Consider the following 7787-nt stretch of genomic DNA (forward strand, 5'->3'; position numbering starts at 1 on the left):
TTATTGCATGTTGCCGTGTTTATTCCGGATGAGCTCACCGCAGTTCAATCGCGAAAAGAAAGTTCAGACAATGCGTTCAGAGAAGCCATTTTCTCTATAGAAAGTGGCCTCTTTTTTTATTACGGAAACGTTTTTCCAGCGCAGAGTCAAGTCAAGTCAAATCAGTGTCACCGAATCAGCTCGACCATTTGTGGTCATTTGCACACACCTGGTCACTTCACCACTTCGCACCAGTCGAATTGCTAATTGTCGTTGTGGCCGGGTCCCGAATCGTGAATCACCAGCCATGTCTGCTGCTATGTCGGTCTGCCGTCGGGACTGTAGGTGCAAAAGACCGAATTTTAGAACGCAGATAAACAAGCAAGCTTCAAGGCAGGCGAAGCGGTCAGCATGGCGCGAAGTTTCGCTTACACAGCGCGACGAACTGCAGCTATCCAGCGCGGCCGACGCTCCGCTTCGTGAGGCCTTGAAGGAAAACGGCAGAATCTGATGTTGGGATTCAGGCCTTCTTGTTCATGGCAGCCCACGACGCTGAAGTAACGACGGTGACGCTTTTTCGAGGCTGAGCTAGGTCTCTGCAAATCGGCGTCGCCGATTCCTTCTGCTTTCAGCATTACGTCTCACGGAGAGACCGTTTTCGTTGAACTATATATAGGCTGCGGCTAGCTCGCAGCGTGGTCGGCGTGGTCTGTGAGAAGTGACGAGCCTTTTCGCATTTGCAACAGGGCAGAAAAAAGTGCGAATCGACTCAAAATTCAGGCTAGAAAAGTGCTTCGCCACAGCCAGGGCTCAATACTACCCAAGCCGGTACTACCCAGATAACGTTTCGCATACCTCAAACTCCAGCGCAAGACGTCCATAAACAAGCAGAGAGTTTGACTGGACTTCTTCGACAACGCTGCCGCTTACCGCCCCAATCAGTGCGTTGGTGGTTATGCAAATTCGACGTCAGGAGACTTAGAACACATGCTTGGGCGCTGCCTGGCCTTGGCCGGTGATGGTTCTCAAGGTGAACAGTGGTGGCAGCGGATGTTGCACAGGGAAGTGCTGGCGGACCAACTCAGGGCTGTCCAGAGAGCCCGTGTGATGGCAGATGGGCTCGGCCCCTTTGTTCCGACATGGGAGCGGCCCGCATCAGTCACAGACTGATCCCTGAGGACCTAAATAAAGTTCTTCATACCATTTACGTACCAGTATGTACGTTTTATATGTATTCATTTGTGATGATTATAACCGCTGTTGTAACTGTGGGGTCTGGTACCTCTGTCAGGCCTTCGTGCCTATAGTCCCAGTGTTCCCTCGCTCGGACGAGAAATAAAGTCCATATGATATGATATTGCTACGGGACAGTATTGGCGATGACGAAGAGGCGAGCAGTGTGAAGACGACGAGGACGATTGGAGGCTAGCGCGGGCTGTGGCCTCTTGGCCAAGTGCGGCGTATTCCCTTGTAAATATACTTGTATATAGCTTTTCGTCTGCGTCTTCCTACGTAACATATCTGGTGGAGGTGGGCGTTCCCTGTACCTCGTCACGGAGCTTCGCAGTGGACGTCGAGCCTTCCTTCATGGCTCCCGGCTATGACAACTCGACTCAGCCGCCTCCGACACCTGCTGCCACTCCGACGACCTACATCACTCACCCCGCTCCCCGTGATCCTGGCGTATTCTCGGGCAAAGATGGGGAACACATCGAGGACTGGATCAGCCTGTACGAACACGTCAGCCGCAGTAACCGGTGGGACCCTACTATCATGCTCGCCAACGTAGTCTTTTACCTCGGTTGGCACACTCGAGTTTGGTTTCGGGCGCACGAAGATGAGCTCACCAGTTGGGATTCGCTTAAGTAAAAGCTCCGAGACTTGTTCGGCAACCCATACGGTCACCAACTTGCCGCGCAGAAGGCGTTATCCAGCCGTGTGCAGACGTCAACGGAGCCCTACGTCACGTACATTCAGGACGTCTTGGCTCTGTGCCGCAGAGTTGACGCACATATGACTGAGTCCGACAAGGTTTCCCACATCCTCAAAGGCATTGCTGATGACGCCTTCAACTTGCTCGTTTTCAACAACGTGGCGACGGTGGATGCAGTTATAAAAGAGTGTCGCCGCCTGGAACTCGCTAAAAGCCGACGTATCGACCAGCAGTTTGCCCGTCTGCCCAACACCCCAGCGACATCTTCCTGTGCCGACGCTCCTCGTCCCAACACTAGCGATGTTACCAGGATCGTCCGGCGTGAGATCAAGGCCGCCTATCCGGCTGGCTTCGACTCCAGCTCCTCCAATGCACCTGCAGTCATGGTTTCCCTGATCCAGGCAGTTGTCCGCCAGGGATTCGCAAACATGGATCTTCACACCATCTGCTCGGCCCATCGCCCTGATACCCACCCGGCTTCTTCGACTCCGCCCCGTCCCGCATCTTATTACCCACCACGTTTCCGCGACCCATCTGAATGGCGCACTGCTGACGACGAGCCCATTTGTTTTTAATGCCGTCGAATCGGGCACATTTCTCGGCACTGTCGCAGTCGCTGGAGTTCCTCGACCCGGTCTACTTATACTGCCTACTCTCGCCCCTCAGGTGGCCCTTCTCGTCTCTATGCCGCACGCTCCGATAATGCCGCCACTGATTCTCCTGCGCCGAAGCGCCCCTATTCTCGTTCGCCTTCGCCCCAACGACGACAATCTCGCTCTCCCCAGCCCCGTCGCTCATTTTCGCCGACTACCTTCGGACGCCGCTCCCAGCCGGGAAACTCGACGATGCAGCGCCTCGAGGTGACGCTGCATTGCTCCCTACGCCGCCAAATCCTGTCCTGACGTTGCCCACTCATCTGAACCTTCTTGACCTGCAAGTCGATGGTGTTTCTGTATCTGCTCTTATAGACACTGGGGCGCATTTGTCTGTAATGAGCGCTGACCTTCGTAACCGCCTGAAGCAAATAATCACGTCCGCCACGACGCCTGTTGTCCGTGTCGCCGATGGCGGAACAGCCCCCGTTATTGGTATGCGTGCAGCCCGCGTCTCCTTCGCCGATAGCTCCACTATCGTGCTATTCACAGTCATCGCCCACTGTCCCCACGACATCATCCTCGGCTTAGACTTCCTCTCCACACATTCTGCTCTCATCGATTGCTCCGCCAGTACTCTCCGCCTTTATCTGCCTGTTCTGGATCCCACAGAACCACACCCCAGTCGACTCAGTTCCGTCGACTTCGTTCTCTTGCCACCTTCGGCACTGACTTACGTCGACTTACTGTCATTCCCTCCAGTGCCCGATGGTCACTACATCGCGGCTCCTATGCAAGACGTCCTACTTACACACGGGATCACAGTACCTCATACAGTTTTATCTATTACGGAGAATAGCGTCTGCATGCCAGTGGTCAATTTTGGCTTGACGACACAAGTGCTGCCACGCGAGATGTCTCTGGCCCAGCTTTGCTCATTCGAGGATCACTCAGTAGCATCTATTGCAGTAGACAATTCAGCCGATCGTCCTCTACCATCGCAGTCGGCTGCTTGTACCATCGCCGACTTACAGAAAATGATTGCGCCCGACATGCCGTCCGAGCACGCTCGTGAGCTCTACCGCGTTATGTTTTCCTACCACGATATTTTTGACTTTAACGACCGTCCTTTGGCCCAAGCTACAGCTGTTAAACATCGCATTAATACCGGCGATGCCCCTCCTGTATTCATCGCCGCCCGTATCGAGTGTCACCGGCTGAGCGTCAAGTTATTCAAGCAGAAGTTCGCAAAATGCTTGCCAAGAACATTATTGAACCGTCATGTAGTCCATGGGTGTCACCTGTTGTACTGGTAAAAAAGAAAGATGGCTCATGGCGCTTTTGTGTGGATTATCAGCACCTTAACAGGGTTACCAAAAAGCACGTATATCCCCTATCTCAGATTGATGACGCCCTTGACTGCCTCCACGGTGCTCGCTGCTTCTCCTCTATTGACCTTCGCTCCGGCTACTGGCAGATTGCCGTGCACCGCGACCACGACCGCGACTTCTCGACCGCGAGAAGACTGCTTTTGTAACACCCGACGGTCTTTATCAATTCAAAGTGATGCCGTTCGGTCTATGTAACGCTCCTGCCACATTTAAACGCATGATGGACTCCCTTCTTCGCGGCTTCAAATGGTCCACGTGCCTGTACTACTTGGACGACGTTATAGTATTCTCCCCAATGTTTGCTACGCACCTCGAGCGCCTCTCAGCAGTCCTGGACGTTTTTCGTCGAGCCGGTCTTCAACTCAATGCATGGAAGTGCCAATTCGGCCGTCGCCAGATTAGATTACCGTCCTTGGGCATCTCGTTGACGCGGACGGAGTGCAACCGGACCCAGGCAAGTTCCATGCTGTTACGCACTTCCCTGTTCCGAAGTGTGTCAAGGATGTGCGCAGCTTCATCGGCCTTTGTTCGTACTTCCACCGTTTCGTGAAAAATTTCGCCGCCATAGCATGACCACTAACCGAGCTTATGAAGAAAGACGCCGCTTTCCAATGGGGCGATAACGAGGCCTCTGCATTCTCGCATCTAATCGACCTTCTCACAACGCCTCCCATTCTGGCCCATTTCGATCCTTCTGCGCCTACCGAAGTCCGTACTGATGCCAGCGGTCACGGAATTGGCGCAGTACTGGGACAACGCCAGCGCGGCCACGACCGTGTTATCGCGTACGCCAGCAGGCTCCTCTCACCCGCGGAGCGCAACTATTTCATCACTGAGCGTGTCTGGCCCTAGTTTGGGTGGTTGCGAAATTCCGCCCATACTTATATGGCCGACCCTTTTCCGTTGTCACAGACCATCACGCGCTTTGCTGGTTATGCTCACGGAAAGATCCTACAGGGAGACTTGGTCGCTGGGCCTTACGCCTCCAAGAATATTCGTATACTGTCACCTGTAAATGTGGCCGACTACACAATGACGCTGACTGCCTGTCTCGCTACCCTGTCGACGAGCCTGAGGACGCCGACAGTATTACCGCCAACGGCATTTTCTCTGTGTATGCCTTCGCTAACATCGCCGATGAGCAGTACCGAGACCTATCGCTGCGAGCACTCATCGAGCGTCTGCGCTCTACACCTACCGATGCATCCGTTCGCCGATATGTCCTCCAGAGCGGCATTCTGTACCAAAGGAACTTCCTCCCTGACGGATCTGATCTTCTTCTTGTCGTGCCAAAACATCTACGACAGACTGCGCTCTTTGAGATGCATGACGCACCCACTGCAGGACATCTTGTGTTAACCCGCACGTACCACCGCGTCCGCCGCCGCTTCTATTGGCCTGGTCTCGCTCGCTCCGTCCGACGCTATGTTGCTGCCTGTGATCCCTGCCAGCGTCGGAAAGCGCCTCAGGTGCTACCTTCTGGTCATCTCCAGCCGATCACCGTCCCGGTGGAACCGTTCTTTCGTGTTGGATTAGACCTCCTCGGTCCCTTTCCCACGTCATCCTCTGGGAATAAATGGGTAGCCGTCGCAACTGATTACGCCACTCGATACGCTATCATGCGGGCTCTCCCTACCAGTTGCGCCACTGACGTCGCGGGCTTTCTTTTGCGTGACATTATCTTACTTCATGGCGCCCCACGACAGCTGCTTACTGACGGTGGTCGTAACTTCCTCTCGAAAGTTATCGCCGACATTGTGCGTTCCTGCTCCCCTCAACACAAGCTGACTACCTCATACCATCCTCAAACCAATTGCCTGACAGAGCGGTTAAAACCGTACTCTTACCGATATACTGTCCAAGTAGGTTTCCAAGGACCACCCTTACGTCACATTTGCCTATATAATTCTTCCCGGCGCACCCGCCGTGGTTGCACAGTGGCTATGGTGTTAGGCTGCTGAGCACGAGGTCGCGGGATCGAATCCCGGCCGCGGCGGCCGCATTTCGATGGGGGCGAAATGCGAAAACACCCGTGTACTTAGATTTAGGTGCACGTTAAAGAACCCCAGGTGGTCGAAATTTCCGGAGTCCTGCACTACGGCGTGCCTCATAATCAGAAAGTGGCTTTGGCATGTAAAACTCCATAATTTTTTTTTCTTCCCGGCGCGACACCACCGGATTTTCTCCATATTATCTTCTGTACGGTCGCGAACCGACCTTGCCCTTTGACACGGCACTTCCTCCTGCTGCGATCTCAACAAGCGAGTATGCGCGCGACGCCATCGCCCTCGCCCTCGCCCTCGCCAACCATGCACTCCAGCTTGCCCGTGCTCGACTAACGGCCTCGCAAACCACTCAGCAGCTTCGGTACAACGCCCGCCACCGTGACGTACAGTTTTCGCCTGGTGCGCTCGTGCTCCTGTGGTTGCCCTCTCGTCACGTCGGACTTTCAGAGAAGCTTCATTCGCGATACACGGTGCCCTACCGCGTGTTGCGCCAGGTGACGCCTGTGACGTACGAAATTGGTCCTGTGCGTTCAACCTCGTCTTCTACTGTGGCATCTAGGGATGTCGTGCACGTCAGTAGGGTCAAGGCCTACTACACTGCTTCCGAGTCCGGCCTTTAGTCGCTCCGGGACGGCGCTTTTGCCGCTGGGGGTGGTGCTACGGAACAGTATTGGCGATGACGAGGAGGCGAGCAGTGTGAAGTGTGGCGTATTCCCTTGTAAATGCACTTGTATATAGCTTTTCGTCTGCGTCTTCCTACGTAACGACATGATGTGAATAAAAACAGATTGGAATAGCTTAAGATTATAGGGCCCCTGGTTCCTCGTGCACGGCTGTTGCTTTAAGTTTGCACGATTTACCAGGTGCTGCTTCCTCGGAGACGCTTACATATCGTGCTCCGTTCTTTTGCGTGCGAGTCCAACCATCCATGCACCGACTCGTTCCCGGTGATCAGGGTACACAAGCTCTTTTCAACGATATTGACATCTACTGATAATTCAGCTATGTTGGACCTAGACATGTTCTGGAGCTCTGTACACCACGCGCTCCGTACACAATTCATGCAATCAAACAGTTATTCCTGTCTGCTTTGGACTGTTACGTGCAGCCAAATTTAGTTACATTTGCTGTATAACGTTTGCGAGCCAGTGAGTCAAACTCATGGATCTATTTCCGATCGTATAGAACCGCAGATAAAGACACACAGGCCGAAATGAAGACGCCTGCTGGTCTCCGTTACAGCGCCACGACCAGTTATGATCGCTAGGTAGATGACAACATATACCGCGCAGCACCGCTTGAATTCATGCAGTATTCAAGCCTTTCAGCACATATAGAATACGCACCGAACATTATACCTTAGGACAAATCTGCATTGTAAATAGAAAAAATAATAAACAGTGTTACGCACGTGTGTGTTCGTTTTCTTATATGCGATTGTGTCCGCTTTTATTCATCGCCGCCACCTTTACTTTATCATAAGCTTATCGCTTCTTCCTGCGATTTTCAATTACCGCTATCTTTCTTCAGCCGACTCAATGCTACTCTTGAATATTTTGTAGCATCATTATGCCGGGTAACTTACATAGCCGCCGCTTGCTCATATTCTCAACTAGAATACGAACTACACACGCTTTCTCTATGTTCCATACCCCCACATCCCTGTACCTTAACATTACGCCTATCGTTTTTCATTGCATCACTTTGTCCTTATTCAAACTCCTTTGTTTGTGTTTATGAGTTTCTTCGCCTTAGGTTAGTACAGGAAGAATGCAATGTTTGTATACTTTGCTTTTCAAGGATGTTGCAAAGCTATCCGTCATGATTTCTTCTGAAACATCATATGCGTTGCAACCTATTTATATTCGTCTGGAAAGCTTTTGCT

Source organism: Dermacentor andersoni, chromosome 2, assembly GCF_023375885.2.
Source record: "Dermacentor andersoni chromosome 2, qqDerAnde1_hic_scaffold, whole genome shotgun sequence".
In the NCBI taxonomy this organism is placed as follows: Eukaryota; Metazoa; Arthropoda; class Arachnida; order Ixodida; family Ixodidae; genus Dermacentor; species Dermacentor andersoni.